Source organism: Cucurbita moschata, unplaced genomic scaffold (genome assembly GCF_002738365.1).
Source record: "Cucurbita moschata cultivar Rifu unplaced genomic scaffold, Cmos_1.0 Cmo_Scf00077, whole genome shotgun sequence".
Classification (NCBI taxonomy): domain Eukaryota; kingdom Viridiplantae; phylum Streptophyta; class Magnoliopsida; order Cucurbitales; family Cucurbitaceae; genus Cucurbita; species Cucurbita moschata.
The window spans coordinates 756871-773224 of NW_019268593.1; the positions used below are offsets into that span (position 1 = coordinate 756871).

At 34.3% G+C, this 16354-nt stretch overlaps 4 non-coding genes across 4 annotated transcripts; 2 read left to right on the forward strand and 2 right to left on the reverse strand.

Moving 5' to 3' along the window:
• Window positions 1–4021: 4021 nt before the first annotated feature.
• On the forward strand, window positions 4022–4093 carry TRNAC-GCA. Its single transcript has one exon. It is a non-coding gene; the product is annotated as a tRNA-Cys (tRNA).
• A 1728-nt stretch (window positions 4094–5821) lies between these two features.
• Window positions 5822–5893, forward strand: TRNAQ-UUG. The gene has a single exon. It is a non-coding gene; the product is annotated as a tRNA-Gln (tRNA).
• A 2464-nt stretch (window positions 5894–8357) lies between these two features.
• On the reverse strand, window positions 8358–8429 carry TRNAP-AGG. Its single transcript has one exon. It is a non-coding gene; the product is annotated as a tRNA-Pro (tRNA).
• A 7492-nt stretch (window positions 8430–15921) lies between these two features.
• On the reverse strand, window positions 15922–15993 carry TRNAE-UUC. Its single transcript has one exon. It is a non-coding gene; the product is annotated as a tRNA-Glu (tRNA).
• Between the last annotated feature and the right edge of the window lie 361 nt (window positions 15994–16354).

The window sequence follows — 16354 nt, forward strand, 5'->3', positions numbered from 1 at the left end:
AGAAACTGTAAAATAAAATGAAATAAGAAAATAATATTCCATTGTCGAGAATGGAACCCAAGTCTCCTGGGTGAAAGCCAGATATCCTGACCGCTGGATGACAATGGATTTTTGATGTGGATGTGCTGAAGTCTTTGGTCAGATCGCTGAAGAGTTTTAGCATGATCTTTTGCTTAATGTCTAACTCTTCGACAAGTCCTTCCCTATGTGTGTTAGAGTTCTTAGAGTTACCACGACGATTCGAGCTGTTCGATTGTGTGGCTCTTTCTTCAAAAGAGTCAATACCAAATGTTAGGTCTTTGATTGGCAACCCATCTAGGGGAGCATCGATTGCATCGATTCCATCAACGATCTTCCCATGAGTTTATGGTGCATGACCCATTTTTTATACTATTCACCTTCGAGCACTACCATAGTTTTGCATCGTCCATGAGATGCATTGCGGCTAACGTAACTCTCAGGTCGTATGAGAAAGTTCCTATAGCCCTCAACTCTCAGGTCGTATGATAGAGTTCTTAGAACTCTCAGGTCGTATGAGAAAGTTCCTATAGCCCTCAACTCTCAGGTCGTATGATAGAGTTCTTAGAGCTACCAGGTCGTATGAGAAAGTTCCTATAGCCCTCAACTCTCAGGTCGTATGATAGAGTTCTTAGAGCTACCGGGTCGTATGAGAAAGTTCCTATAGCCCTCAACTCTCAGGTCGTATGATAGAGTTCTTAGAGCTACCGTGACATTTCAGAAAGTTCCTATAGCCCTCAACTCTCAGGTCGTATGATAGAGTTCTTAGAGCTACCGTGACATTTCAAGGTATTCGATCGTGTGGCTTTTTCTTCTAAAGAGTCAAAATCAAACGTTAGGTCTTTAATTGGCAACCCATCAAGGGGAGCGTCGATTGCATCAATTCCATCAACGATCTTCCCATGAGTTTATGGTGCATGACCTATTTTTTATATCATCCACCTTCGAGCGCCACCGTCCATGAGATGCATTGTGGCCAACGTAACTCTTAGGTCCTATGAGCAAGGTCCTGTAACCTTCAAGTATTGTTCTACGTCAAAAATAAAGTTTTTTAATTCCTTGCATCCCGGTTCCGATTTAAGGGTTTGTGTTTTTGGATTTTCAGTTTGTTAAGCCCAACATGAGCTTGGCTTAGGGTGTGGTTCTCTACGACCCTCCTAGTCAAACTCACTCTGGTGCTCATCTTAGTCATCTCAGCCATGATGGCGTTCAACAAAAGAGACCTTGAAAATGACCGGATTATCACATTAACCATTTGAATGACCCCAACGTCACTTGTTGAAATTGAACCAAATATCTATGACATAACACTATTAAAGGTTCAAAGTTCATAAAAGTCTTTTTAATCTAGGATACTATTGAACTTGATCATTACAGTGTCTCTCAAACCAAGTTCATAAAAGTCTTTTGAATTTAAGGTACTATTAAACTCATCCATTAAAGTGCTTCTCGAACCTAGGTAAAGTTTAAATATAATTGGTGACAAAAGATGAAACTATAAAATAAAAGAAATAAGAAAATAAAATTTCATTGTCGAGAATCAAACTCGGGTCTCCCCGATGAAAGCCAGATCTTCTGTGTAATGTCTAACTCTTCGTCACGTTTTTTTATGTGTGTGATAGAGTTCTCAGAGCTACCGCCACGTTTCTTGTTGTTCGATCCTGTGGCTCTTTCTTCAAAAGAGTCAACATCAAACATTAGGTCTTTGATTGGAAACCCATCCAGAAGAGTGTCGATTGCTTCAATTCCATCAATGGTCTTCCCATGATTTTTTGGTGCATGACCAGTTTTTTATACAATTAACCTTCAAGCGTCACCATAGTTTTGCATCATCCATGAGATGCATTGTGGGCCAACGTAACTCTCAGGTCCTCTGAGCAAGTTCCTATAGTCTTGAACTATAATATCAAAACATATTAACATATTTGATATGTTAAATATTAAAATAATTGATGTGTATCATAAACATTAAATAAAAAAATATATTTGAAATTTCAATGAGATTCATATTAATAAAACATATATTATGATATTCTACGACATTTTAATATTATTTAAATAAGATATTATATCTTAATGTATTACGTGTTCAAATATATAATTTGACAAAAATTATCACAAGTTCACGGTAAATAGAATCCTAGGGTTAAGTAAAAAAGCATCAAACCCTAAATACCAACATTTTAGGTGATATTTTGCAGAGGGAGCTGATAAGGTCTTCAAAGAGCATGTGGTCATGTCTGACATTTTAGGTTAACAACATGGTGAAAAGAAACCAGAAATTCTGATACCCGTAATTAACTACAAACCTTTAAATAAGATTTTAGAATAAATAAGATATCCAATCCAAAACAAAAATGATTTGATAAAAAGAATTTAGAGTCAAATGTTTTTATAAAATTTGACATGAAATTGGGATTTCGGAAAATTCTAATTTCCTAAAAGGACAAATATAAAATAGCATTTATGTCCAATTTAGAAAATATGAGAGGAACTTCATGCCATTTAGGCTAAAAAATGCTCCATCCGAATTTCAGAAGATTATGAATTATATTTTCAATCCTTTCAAAAAATTTCGATAGTTTATATTGATGATGTGTGGATATTTTCTAAAACCATTAAGATCAACACTTTAAACATCTACATACATTCATTAATGTAATCAATAGAAATCAGCTAGTTGTGTACATTCATTAATAGTTGTGTCGGTTTTCTTGGATTTAAAATTTATTTGAGCCTTATTAAAACCCATCCAATGGTCTTTGTCTCAAACTTTGGTGATGACGTATCCTAACAAAGCCAACTTAAAAAAAAATTTAGGTTTTCTAAATTACGTGTCTTATATCCTTCAAGATATTAGACACATTTACAAATGTCTTGTTGAGTGTCTTCAAAATAATACAAAGTCTTGATTTGTAAGGGATATCTCTACAACCCAAAAAAATCAAATCATTAGTCAAATAAACTCTCTACTTAAGTCTTATTGACCCAAGGGCAGATCTCATAAGGGTATCTAAAATTGTCAAAGAGGACAGAGAATCAATTATCATATTTAATTCGAAAGCCTCCAATAATACCATACAAATTAAAAATAGTAAAAAAAAATATATATATATATATATATATATTCTTTCCATTGTACCCTGTGTACAAACATTTTTAAAGAAAATTTAATTAACAAAACTATTAAAATCTATTGGAGAGTCAAATTTAGTTTTAGAAAAAGAAGGGAATAATCTAGTTAAAAAAAAAAAAAAAATTGCTAGATAGAAGTAAATTTTGTTGTGGTTTGATTTTAAAATTATACCCATAAAAGAAGTTGAAAACACCTTGGGAGATTACCTATGGGAGAGTTTCTAACAAAGTCTCTCTTCTCTCCTCTGTCTTCTCAATCTCATACTAATCCAACCAATCATTTGCATGGACTCAAAAGTTCAATTACCTATAAAAAAAGTTGAAAACACCTTGTGAAAGTCTGTAAGGATACTATGACCTCTAGCTTTGCAAAATTCAGCGTTGTTGGCGCTGATCAAAATTGCTGCAAAAATAAAGTTTAACAAGTGGTTCTATGGTGTAGTGGTTAGCACTTTCGACTTTGAATCCAACAACCTGTGTTTAATTCCCGATAGGTAATCCACCAATTTATACAAAGTTGGTCTATAGCCGATTCGGTAGGGTCACTTTTGGACCGATAATCTGTAGAAGGGGTCACTAAGGTTGAGATCATACAAAATGGGTCCATAGCTCAATGTTAGAGCATTTGATTGCTGATCAAGATTCACCAATTCAAACTTAGTTGGGCCCTTCTATCTTGGATAGAAATTTGTTACACTTTTTGGACTGACACTATGTCTAAGGGGTCACTAAGGTTAAAATCCTACAAAATGGATCCATGGCTCAATGGTAGAGAATTTGACCAGTCACCCGTTTGAACTTGGTTGGGCCATTTTTTTTGGACTGACACTCTGTAGAAGGGGTCACTAAGGTTGAAATCATGTAAAATGGGTCCATAGCTTAGTGGTAGAGCATTTGACTGCAGATTAAGAGGTCATTAGTTTGAATCTGGTTGGGCCCTTTTATTTGTCGACCACCGATTGTCTAAAGGAAAAGAAATAAGAATAATTATTCATTCCAAACCTTGGGCCCTTTTATTTTGGACAAAGCCGACCACCAAGTATCTGAAGGAAAAGAAATAAGAATAATTATAAAGGAAAAGAAATAAGAATAATTATCAATTCCAAACCTTATTCCAAAGTCCTCCACCACATAATTATCAATTCCAAACCTTATTCCAAAGTCCTCCACCACATAGAACCATGTACTTAGAACCTAAGGGCCACTGTTCTCGGACAAGAATCAAGAAATCATTAAGAAAAGTGTGTGGTATCCAAGCACCCACTATGAACATTTTTAAAAACTTACAATTAGGCTACGAGTCTTGTAACTAAGGACAAACAACACCAACTATTGTTGATATTTTGAATATAATGTAAATGTAAATATATGTGTTCATTATATTTTAATTTTTTTTTATTTCGAGAAAACATTCTACTTTGTTTTCAACCTCTCTTAATTTGCAATCGGTGCTTTGCGATCCCACCGAAAATGGGTCATGACTCTATTTTTGTTTTCACTCGGCATTGTTTTTGTTGAGCTTGATAATTTGAGTTTGTAACCCATCCGTTAGGGGTCTTGGAATGATTCTCTAGATTATCCCTTCCATGTTAGGAGTTGGGCCATGGGTCATGGGTGAAGGAACCGTTGGTTTACTGCCCCTAAGAGTTAAGTTGAGGCTAGTTTCACATAGTATCATTGTCTTTGAGATTACAATTATTTTCTATTTTATCTAATTTTTTTTAATATGGGTTCATTTCCAAATGTAGGCTAACACCCTTATTGTTGAATAAATGACTATTATGATTAAAATTCAACTGAGTTAAGTGGAAATAAATTTTGAAGATGAAATTAAAGTATTAATTTTGATGTCATCTTTACCTGAGTTTTGAGATATTGTTATTAATGAGATTCAATCTAATGCCATTAGAAAAATAATGGTCAACATAAGATATTTGAAACAAATAAATATTTTGTCCTCTGTGATATATCAAATCACTCATTTGAAATTCCTTAATAATAAACCTGAAGTCTTACATCTTTTATAGAGGAAAGTTCCTTAAATAGAAGTCTTATTAGATACTTCTAAGCATTTAGAGATCAACTAGACACAAAGATAAATATTCTAAAAAAAATTAGGGGTTAAACTTTTAGTTAACGTAATTTAAGAAACTTATGATTTTTATATTATCAAGAGTTTAATTGAGCTAGGTCGATTCAATCTAGTGGACCCAAGAATTGAACCAAACAAAACCAACAAGTTAGTAACATGATTTAGTGAAAGCATTTTCATGCAAAGTAGAAGCAATAATGGAGGGTTTGAAATAATATAGTTTTCACCCCTTGTTTCTCGAGTGAATATTGAAATAATATAGTTTTCATGTTAAGTTTTGCACGGAAGAAAGAAAGACTGGGATGTAAAGTATTATTTCAATTTGTTTGTAATATACAACAATGTATAAATTAACTATAAGAAATATATAAAATTACATGTTCTCTAAGAGCTTCAATCAACACTAGAGGGTTACTTTTGCAACCACTCTAAAGGTGCTCAAGATCACAACGAGTTAGATAAAACAGCTCTAGAACTTTGAATCCAATAACTTGAGTTTGACTCGTGATAGGATCTCTCTTCTTGTGGAATCTGCATAAAATAGGAAAAACCATTCCAAAATAAATTTTTACAAGGGGTTCTATGGTGTAGTGGTTAGCACTTTGGACTTTGAATCCAACGACCTGGGTTCAACTCCCGGTAGGACCTTTAAGAACGAAAACACAAATTTTCTTGAGGCATAAGGTGTAACATTCTTAAGTTATTCTGAACTTTTTCCGCTTCATATCTACACCCATCAGGACTAAAATGTCCCTATAACATTGCTTTTTTCTTGAGGCATAAGGTGTAACATTCTTAAGTTATTCTGAACTTGCTCTGCTTCATATCTACACCCATCAAGACTAAAATGTCCCTATAACATTGCTTTATTTGAAATTGTTTTTAACGTGATTCGAGCATACATTGCTATGTTCGTTCAATCTTAATTTGCATGGTTGGATGCGGACTTCGAATAAGGGCTGGGCCATGGAAGGTTTGTTTTTTTTTTACCACATATGGACTTTGAGCTAGTGAGTCTTAAATTTGGGTTCGTTTGAAAAATTTTTGTTTGTTTTTTAGTTCAAACGAACCCAAATTAAACCTACTAGTTCCTTCTTCCTTGCACGACTCACTCCTATTCTCTATTCTGCCTCTTCTTGCTCTCTGAAACTTCTTTAAAGGCTATTGTTCACCGATTATTTGGGAGCATCTTCCTTAAAAGGATTGTGACCACAGATGACCTATGTAGAAAATTTGTACCCTCTTTCCTAAAAGCTTTAGCGAACAACATACCTAAAACAGATGCGCTGAACAGACTGCGCTACACCTCGTCTCACCCCCCTGGAGCATGTGGATCCACCTAATCGATGAACACTCAAACCAAACTCACCCATCCTTTTTGGCACAGGGACGCAAGAACCAATCTGGGTAATCTACAGTGGGGAGACCCCTTAAAGCAACAAGCGAGAATGGCTAGGTTGATAGCAGGGTTAAAGAAAAGGCGAGTATGAAAAGACGTATCGCGTAACCGTCCCTGTGAGCAACTTCATTTTTTCTTGATCTATGATCTGACTTTATGAAAAAAATCAGTCTTTCGGCTGAAAGTGTGACTCTTGGGTATGGATAAGCAGGACCTCTTGGTTCGGAGAAAACCGGAGATGTTGGCTAAGAAACCTAAGCAGGCAAGTATAGGACGGACAAAATGCACATACAAATTGATTGACATGATCCCTCTCCCTCTCTCTTTGGCTAGTTGGCTAGTTGCACGATAAGCGGGAAAGCATATCAGGTAGGGAAAGAAAGACTGCTCGATCTCCTGTAAGGCCAACCCTCAACGGTGAGCTCGCAAGGAAATGCTATAAGTCCGATAGAAGTCCATGGTTTCGTCTACTAAGGACTAGGAAGCACTCATACTCTCTTACCAAGCACTCATACTCGCCAGGGTTGAGGAGACAGTCCGTGAGCTAATTGGGTTTCGAGATTGCGTATACGCGAAAAGAGCTCGCTTTCGACTTTCTCCTCGGCGTTTTGTGCCCGGTTCTTGTTCAGGAAAGAGTTGATCTCTTTCATTGGAGCACATTGATGCCGAAGGAGTCTTCGGAACCGGTGGAGATGCTATGATGACTTCAAGCTATTCAAATAGCATGACTGATACTACAAAGAAAGGGTATCTAAGTCACACTAGTGGTATAGCTTTTTCATAATAATTATCTCGATATATGATACAAAAAACCTGCCTGATGACTAATAAGGTAAGGCATTTCAAAAGACAAAAGAATGACAATTCTACGTGTGATAGAAAAGGATACCACATCAAGGTGACAGGATTCGAACCTATGGCTCTTTGAAACTTCTTCATCGGTTCATCGGTTATGAATAGTTCATAGAAAGAATGAACAATTTGTGTAATGTTCTTTTTGAAGTCGGGCTCGAGACGATCTTTATTCTTCCAAGAATATGTTTCATTCTCTATTCTCATGTTCTTGGTTCAATGTTTAAAAATCGCATTTTAAATCATATTATCTTGCTTAATTCATTTTGATATAATATTGTTGGGGGCATTTTGAGAATCGAACTTGAGACCTCTCACACCCAAAACGATAATCATACCACTTAGACCAAATGCCATTGTAGTCGATCTATAATTCTTAGTTGTTAGTCTATATATTCCTTTGGGTGAGGCCCATTGAAAACTATTTTATTTTTTTTGTTTTTTTTTCCTTTCAAAATTGTGCTTTGTTTTCTTTTGGAGGGGCATTTTGAGAATTGAACTCCAGACCTCTTGCACCCAAAGCATGAATCATACCACTATAACAAATGCCCTTATAATAAACCGTATATTAAGTTGTTTATGGAATGTATCATCATTATTTCATTTATTTTCTTTGTTAATGAAATCGATGAGCAATTATTATTATATCTTTTAGATCTAGACCGCTGTTAAATTATTTACATAGGGTTTACGATAATTACTGTAGAGAGAAGAAAAAAGAATAGAAGATGTTCTAAAAAAGACAATTAGAAGTAGTGTAAAAATTTGATAGTTCCATTAAAAGAGTATTATCATTTAATGATGTATACTAACTTGTAGTACTTGCTTTCTCTGAGGCTCATGTTTTGATATATGAACATAGGGGCATTCCAAGAATTGAACTTGGGACCTCTCGCACCCTAAGCGAGAATCATACCACTAGACAAAATCCCCTTTATAAAAAAAATGCAACATTTTTAATTCCTACTCAATATATTTTTTTCTCTCAAGTTTGAAATCTAGGGTTGGATTTATTCGGCTCCGTTCATCAGTTTGTTTGATTTAATTCTTCTATTTTGCTTACAAGAAAATGAAGGTTTTTTGAATGTACCATAGTTTGATTTATGACAAACTCATATGAAATATAATTGCATTAATAGTACTAAGAGTTGGAGTCTATAAACATTTCATGAACTTAAGTCCAACTCATGCTTCATTAAAGACAGATAAACTTTAGTTAAGTAGCTGGAACTTTAAATTACTTCATGTGGAGCTTCAATCACTCTATGTTAGCTACTATCTTTACGATTTACTTATTGGACACGAGTTCTTGGATTTAGGGGATTGTTTTATGTAATTTTTAACTACAACTTATGTTTTATAATTTTTAGGAAATAATTTAGGCGGTGGTTGTATATTATGGATGAACACTAGAGTTTCTATCCCGTTCACCACAACTACTCTATTTTTTGTTTGAAGGCTATAATTGTCATCTATGTTGTATGGCAATAAAATTTGTTTAGATGAAATTTTAGTTAAAGTTGCATATTTTACTTCTTGCCAGTAAAAAATTTGTTTCTTAGCATGATATGATTTAGTTGCAGAGTTATTAGGAATAAGATGGAAAAAGAAATTTTCTTTAAAATAATAAACAGACCCAAGTTCATCTTTGTTGTTGTCTAATTGTGATTTTGCAAAAAGCTTAACTAATATGAAATATCAAGGTAAATCAATAATATATCCTACACGTCATTCAAGATGACAATAAAATTGAGTTAAATTGAAGGCAGTTTTAGTTTCATGTTAGTAGGTTCAAGATGAAGCATAATTGTATTAATGATATTAAAGAGAAATTCGTGTTTTATTAGAAGAGACCAACTTCATTTAAGGTACTAGGAGTTTAAACTACTTCCATTGTAATTTCAACTACTCCACAATGATTACAAATTTAGGAGAGACAAAAACAAGGTCAGATACTGAAGAAGGGAGACAGAAACAAACCACTGAAGCAACACATGAGGGTTGAAAATGATGTCGATACTACAATTGAGAAAGAATCATAGCCATGATGAATCTACGCTTGCTGCTATTGTTGTAATTGAAAAGGGGAGCTCGAGTGAGCCAACCTCAATAAAAACCTCGTTGCCACTACATGAACACCATGACGCAAAACAAGGTCAGATAATGGATTTATCCCCATCAGGAGAGACAAAAACAAGGTCAGATACTAAAGAAGGGAGACAGAAACAAACCACTGAAGCAACACATGTTCACACAGAAATATCATCTAGACGGATGAAGAGAAGGGTCAGTCGGAAGCGTCAACCACAATAATTTCAAGAAAAATAAAGAGTTCATATAAGTTAAGTTTAAATAAACTTCGAGTCCAAAGCAACAAGAACCAAAGACTGGTGTGAAAATACTATGGACTAGTTAAAATTATCCATAAGATTACGAAGACATCATATAGAATCCAATTGCTCTTATGGATGCGGACTAATCTTGTTGTCCACGTTAGTAACTTGGAACGTTATTATTTCGACCAAGAAGACATCAAGCAGAAGCAGGTGGTATGACGTTATACAAATAAGAAAAAGTTTCAAGCGAAGAAAGTAGGAAAGACACGAACAGAGAAGACATGAATACTCAACAAACCGAGAAGTGATTTTCAATAGCAACTAGTAGGTTTGAAGAGACTCCTCATTATGAGATCAGCTGGAAGCGCATTGAGAGACCTAAAGTCAGCCTCATCCAATAAATTGTGTGGGGGCAGATGTCACAGTCATGATTGCCCAAGACGTGTTGCCTGTGGTTGCATGTTGCATGTCTCAACAATTCTTGTAAACAATTTGTTGTCCAAGGCGGTTATTTGGGCAATGTTATTGTTTACCGATTATTTGGGCGACACGCCTAGAGCAATCATGACCGTCACAATTGGCTAAGACATTTGTTGTCCATATGTTATTATTGTCCAAGAGACTCCTCATTATGAGGTCACGATTGGCTAAAACACTTAAAGAAGTTTTACCTAGGGCAACTTCTATCACAATCCTCTTCTTGCTCTCTGAAACTTCTTTAAATGTTATTGTTCACTGGTTATTTGGGCGCATCTTCCTTAAAAGGATTGTGACGACAGATGACCTAGGTAAAACTTCTATTGGGAGATTACTTCAATAGAGAATCTGTGTCCCTTTCCTGAAACCTTCGGCGGACAACATAACAAAGAGTACCTAGAAAAAATATCATAGAACAATTTGTGTAATGCCTTTGATGTTAGGCTCGAGGCTCTATCTTATCTCCCAAGAATATGGTTCATTCTCTATTCACATAGAAATTCTGCAATAGAAAATGGTACCCTCGTCTTCTTTTACAAAACGTTCTCAAGTCGTCATGCAATGATTTGAAAGTGGTACCCTCATCTTCTTTTATAAGACTACCACGACCTTCATGGAAAGATTATGCTACCTCGGCCTTCTTTAAATGTTATTGTTCACTGTTTATGGTCTAGGACCCGAAAAAGTAAGTCTTTATGTCAAGAAAGGAGAGGAATCCTTGTAGTTTCCAAGATTTTAAGAGAATCATACATACATTCCTTTGTTTGTTTATTCTCGTTGTTTCCTCTCTTTAATTAACATGTTATAAAGACACTGGTAAATTATAATTAAATATAGCTTCCTTAGCTTCCTTTTTTTTTTCTTTCCAAATATCCATCTGAATTACTTCTTGGTTCAAGGTTTAAAAACCTATTTCAAATCTATTATATTGCATGCTTCAATTTGATATAATAGTTGGGGGCATTTTGAGAATCAAACTCGAAACTTCTCGCACCCGAAGCGAGAATCATACCACTAGACCAAATGCCTTGTAGTGGATATATCATTTTTAGTTGCTGGTCCATATCTTTTATGGGCCTCAATATTTAAAATTTATCCACATGTATTTGTTTCAATTCTAGAAATAGAAATGATATCCATAGAAATACATAATTTTACAATGCAAATAAGAAATACTCGTGATCAAGTTTTAGATAAAAGTAGCCAACATGTTGATAGATATAAAAATAAATTCAAGTTCTTTCCCTGGCCTAATTATCAATTGGAAGATTTAGCTGATATGAATTGTTATTGGTTTGATACCAATAATAACCGTCATTTTAGTATGCTAAGGATCCATATGTGTCCATGAAAATTAGTTAATGCTATATTTTTCTTATATTTGCCATAATATCTCTCAACCAAATGCATTAGATGAAAATGTATTTAATATTTTTCTTTTGTCCTTTTCTTTTTTGGAATGGTCTTATGTCTCCGTTCCATGTGAAAATTGATATTTTGTTTGGTAATTTTAAACTCATTATTTTTGTTTGTTCATTCCACCTAATTTGTAAAAAAAAAAAAAAAAAAAATCATACCACTAGACCAAATGCCCTTATAGTGGATCTATTATTTTTAGTTGCCCGTGTGTATATGTTTTCAGCACCTCAATATATGAAATTTATCCACAAATTTTTCTGCTTTAGAACCTACTATTATTGTCATTTTAACTTCACATAGTCTATCACACAGTTGAAGCAACATTGCCACCCGAGCCCATTCATTGATAACTATTTTTTTTTATTTCAAAATTATGTGTTTTATCCTTTTATTAAAAAAAAAAAAAAAGAAAAGAAAAGAAAACATTTTAATTTTAAGCAAAATTTCACACCAAACTAAGTTTTTGAAAAATATTTTTATTTATTTATTTTTTCTTTATTTTAGTTTTCCAAACATAGATTGATCTAGAGCAAAACTACTTATTTGCTACAATTGAACAATATTTATATTGTAAAATGGGATTAGCTTCCTTTAAGTTTATGTAGTTTCTTTTTTTACTATGTTTACTTCTATCTCATGTTACTCCATTTGTATTTCCTTCATTTTATACAAAAGTTCACCGTAATTAATAAATTCATGTGCTTAATACATTCCCTACAAAAAATAAACTTGTTTGTATCAGGATAAATTACAATGAATACTGAGAAAAGAAATCGCAAAAAATAAGTAGAAGGTTGAGAATTTCACTCAACCACAATTCTACCACAAGAATGACATGAAACTTGCATAGATGATGCTCGTATTTTGAAAGGGAACTTCTGAACTTGAGAGATCAATTTCATTCATCACAAATCTGATTTTTACATAATAATTTGTGGGTATTTATAGTCTCCCACAAAATAAGTTAGTGGCAGGGATTTAATCTCGATCCCCTTAAATCTCCAAAAAAAAAAAAATAAAAATAAATAAAGTTTTCTAACAACTCATGTAATGATGCTTGCAACTTTATTTGCTCCATCAACTGTGTAAATATTCACTTCTGAAGCTCCAAATGGTCCTTTCTCAATCTAATAAGCTTGTAACACATGAAATAATAGTTGAACCGAGCCTATCCAATTTGGTAAATGAAGAATGAATGCTTGTTGAATCTTCTTGGCCTTGGATCGTGTAATAGGTCCAGTTGGAACATTTGGAACACCGTGATCCATATCATCTTCCCCCTCTTCAAAAGGATTCATCCTCGAATCCAAAAATCATCACCTATATCAAAAGGACTCAAGTCAGCAACATTGAAAGTAGAATGTGCTGAAAATTCTCCTGGAAGATCATTTTATATGCATTGTTATTAATTCTTTCAAGGACTTGATAAGTGTCATCCCTCTTGGATGTAACTTTGTCTTCCTTTGAGATGGGAATCACTCCTTGCGAAAATGTATCCAAACCCAGTTACGAGGTTGAAAAATGATTTCATTCCATCTTTTGTTAATTCTTGAAGCAACATTGAAATTTTGTTTCTCAATTGTCTACTTCTCCTCTTTATCAGTGATTATTTCTTTTTAAAATTAGTTACTATTTAATCTAAATTTAGTGATTATTTCTTTTTAAAATTTCAGAATTTTCATTTTCAATGTTATAGTCTTTATGGATGAATTTTTATTTTTAATGTTAGTGGGGATAGCTCAGTTTGGAGAGCGTCACTGAAGATCTGAAAGTCACGTGTTTGATCCACGTTCACCTCACCTAATTCAAGTCGACTAACTTGCATAACCTAAATATTCCATCTAAAATGAGTGATTAATTCTTTTTAAAATTACTCGACTATTTAATCTAAATTTAGTGATTATCTCTTTTTAAAATTTCAAAATTTTCATTTTGAATGTTATACCCGGTAACTTAGTTGGGAGTCTGTAATATTGAAGATTTGAAGGTCACGTGTTGGTTCGACCTTCACCACACCTTATTCAAGTAGTATAACTTACTATCTAATCTAAATTTAGAGATGATTTATTTTTAAAATTTCAATGAATTAGCGTAAATAATTTTACTAATGAATTTTCATTTTAATGTTAGCGTGGATAGCTGAATTGGGAGTGAGAGTGGGTCTCTAGATTAAAGATAGCGTGGATTCTTAATTCTTTATTTGACTATAAATGCTCTATAAGAATTTTTTTATTTGATTATAAATGCTCCATAAGACATTTAATAAAATGACTCATTTTATTGCATGGAACAAAAAAATTGATGTTCCTGTAAAATTGTCAATACATTCTACTTTCAGTGTTGCTAAGTTGAGTCCTTTTGATGTAGGTGATGATTTTTCTGATTCGAGGACGAATCCTGAAGAGGGGGATGATGATAAGAATCACGGTGTACATTCTACTTTCAATGTTGCTGAGTTGAGTCCATTTGATGTAGGTGATGATTTTTCTGATTTGAGGACGAATCCTTTTGAAGAGGCGGTTGATGATAAGAATCACGGTGTTCCAACTGGACCTATTACACAACCCAAGGCCAAGGAGATTCAACAAACATTCATACTTCATCTACAAAATTGGATAGGCTAGGTTCAACCATCAATTCATGTGTTACAAGCTGATTCGTTTGAGTCAAGACCATTTGGAGATTCAAAAGTAAATATTTGCACGGTTGAAGTAGTGGATGAAGTTGCAAGCATCATTTCATGAGTGGTTAGAAAACTTTATTTATTATTTTAATTTCTTAAAGTTTGTAATGCTCAAATTGACTTCGTCTTGTGTGGAGATTTAAAGGGATCGAGATTAAATCACGGCCACTAACTTCTTTTGTTGGAAGACTATAAGTACCCAAAAATTATTATGTAAAAGCATATTTGTGATCAATGAAATTGATATCTCAAGTTGAGACGATCCCTCTTATAGAAATCTGAGCATATCTTTGTCATTTCTAAGTTTAATGCAATTCTTGTGGTAGATTGCATCTTAGTCATTCAATCAAGCCTTGATCAAGTTCGATTGTGAAGTGACTCAATTTAGAAAAAGGTTCCAAATCTTGTTTCTCAATCTTGGATCAAATCATCTAATTCTAGCTTTATCTCTTGGTTGATCCAAATTTTGTATAAGAAGATGTTAATTTCTTTAATACAAGGGTTCTTGCTTCTACAAAAGCTTGGCTCGTTGGGCTGAAGATTACGGTTGGGCTATCATCCTTCAATGGGATCTTCTATCCCCATGACTTGCTCTGATGCAGTCGTTTTTCTAACGCCGATGACACGTCTAGTTGTCGAGATTGGTAATGTGAGTTTGTAACCCATCCATTGAGGTTCTTGGAATGATTCTATAGCTTATCATTACCATGTTGGGAGTTGGATCATGGGTCTTGGGTGAAGGAATCCTTGATTTACCGCCCTTGGAGTTGAAGGAAGTGTCATAAGGCTACTTTTTTTTTAGTGATTTTATTTGATTTTATTTCAATTTTGTCAAACTCACTCAGGTGCTCATCTCAATCATTTCAGCCTTGTTGGCGTTCAATAAGAGAGACCTTGGAAATAACCTGTAACTATTCAACTCGATTATCACATTAACAATTTAAATCAAATAGAGTGACATTAACCATTTGAATCACCTCAACCCCACTCGTTGAACTTGACCAAATGTCTATAACATAACACTAACAAAGGTACAAAGTAACAATAACAAAGGTACAAAGTTCATAAAAGTCTTTTTAATCTAAAATACCATTGAACTTGACCATTATAGTGCCTCTCAAACGTAGGTAAAGTTTAAATTCGGGTCTCCTTGTCAAACTCACTCGGGTGCTCATCTCAACCATGATGTCGTTCAACAAGAGAGACCTCGAAAATGATTGGATTATCGCATTAACCATTTAAATCACCTTCTCATCTCAACCATGACGTCGTTCAACAAGAGAGACCTCAAAAACGACTGGATTATCGCATTAACCATTTGAATCACCTGCTCATCTCAACCATGACGTTGTTCAACAAGAGATACCTCGAAAATGACTGAATTATCGCATTAACCATTTGAAATTGAACAAAGTATCTATAACATAACTCTAACAAAGGTCCCAAGTACATAAAAGTTTTTTTAATCCAAAATAGAAACTGTAAAATAAAATGAAATAAGAAAATAATATTCCATCGCCGGGAATCGAACCCGGGTCTCCTGGGTGAAAGCCAGATATCCTGACGGCTGGACGACAATGGATTTTTGGTGTGGATGTGCTGAAGTCTTTTGTCAGATCGCTGAAGAGTTTTAGCATGATCTTTTGCTTAATGTCTAACTCTTCGACAAGTCCTTCCATGTGCGTGTTAGAGTTCTCAGAGCTACCGCGACGATTCGAGCTGTTGGATTGTGTGGTTCTTTCTTCAAAAGAGTCAATATCAAATGTTAGGTCTTTGATTGGCAACCCATTCAGGGGAGCGTCGATTGCATCGATTCCATCAACGATCTTCCCATGAGTTTATGGTGCATGACCCATTTTTTATACCATTCACCTTCGAGCACTACCATAGTTTTGCATCGTCCATGAGATGCATTGCGGCTAACGTAACTCTCAGGTCGTATG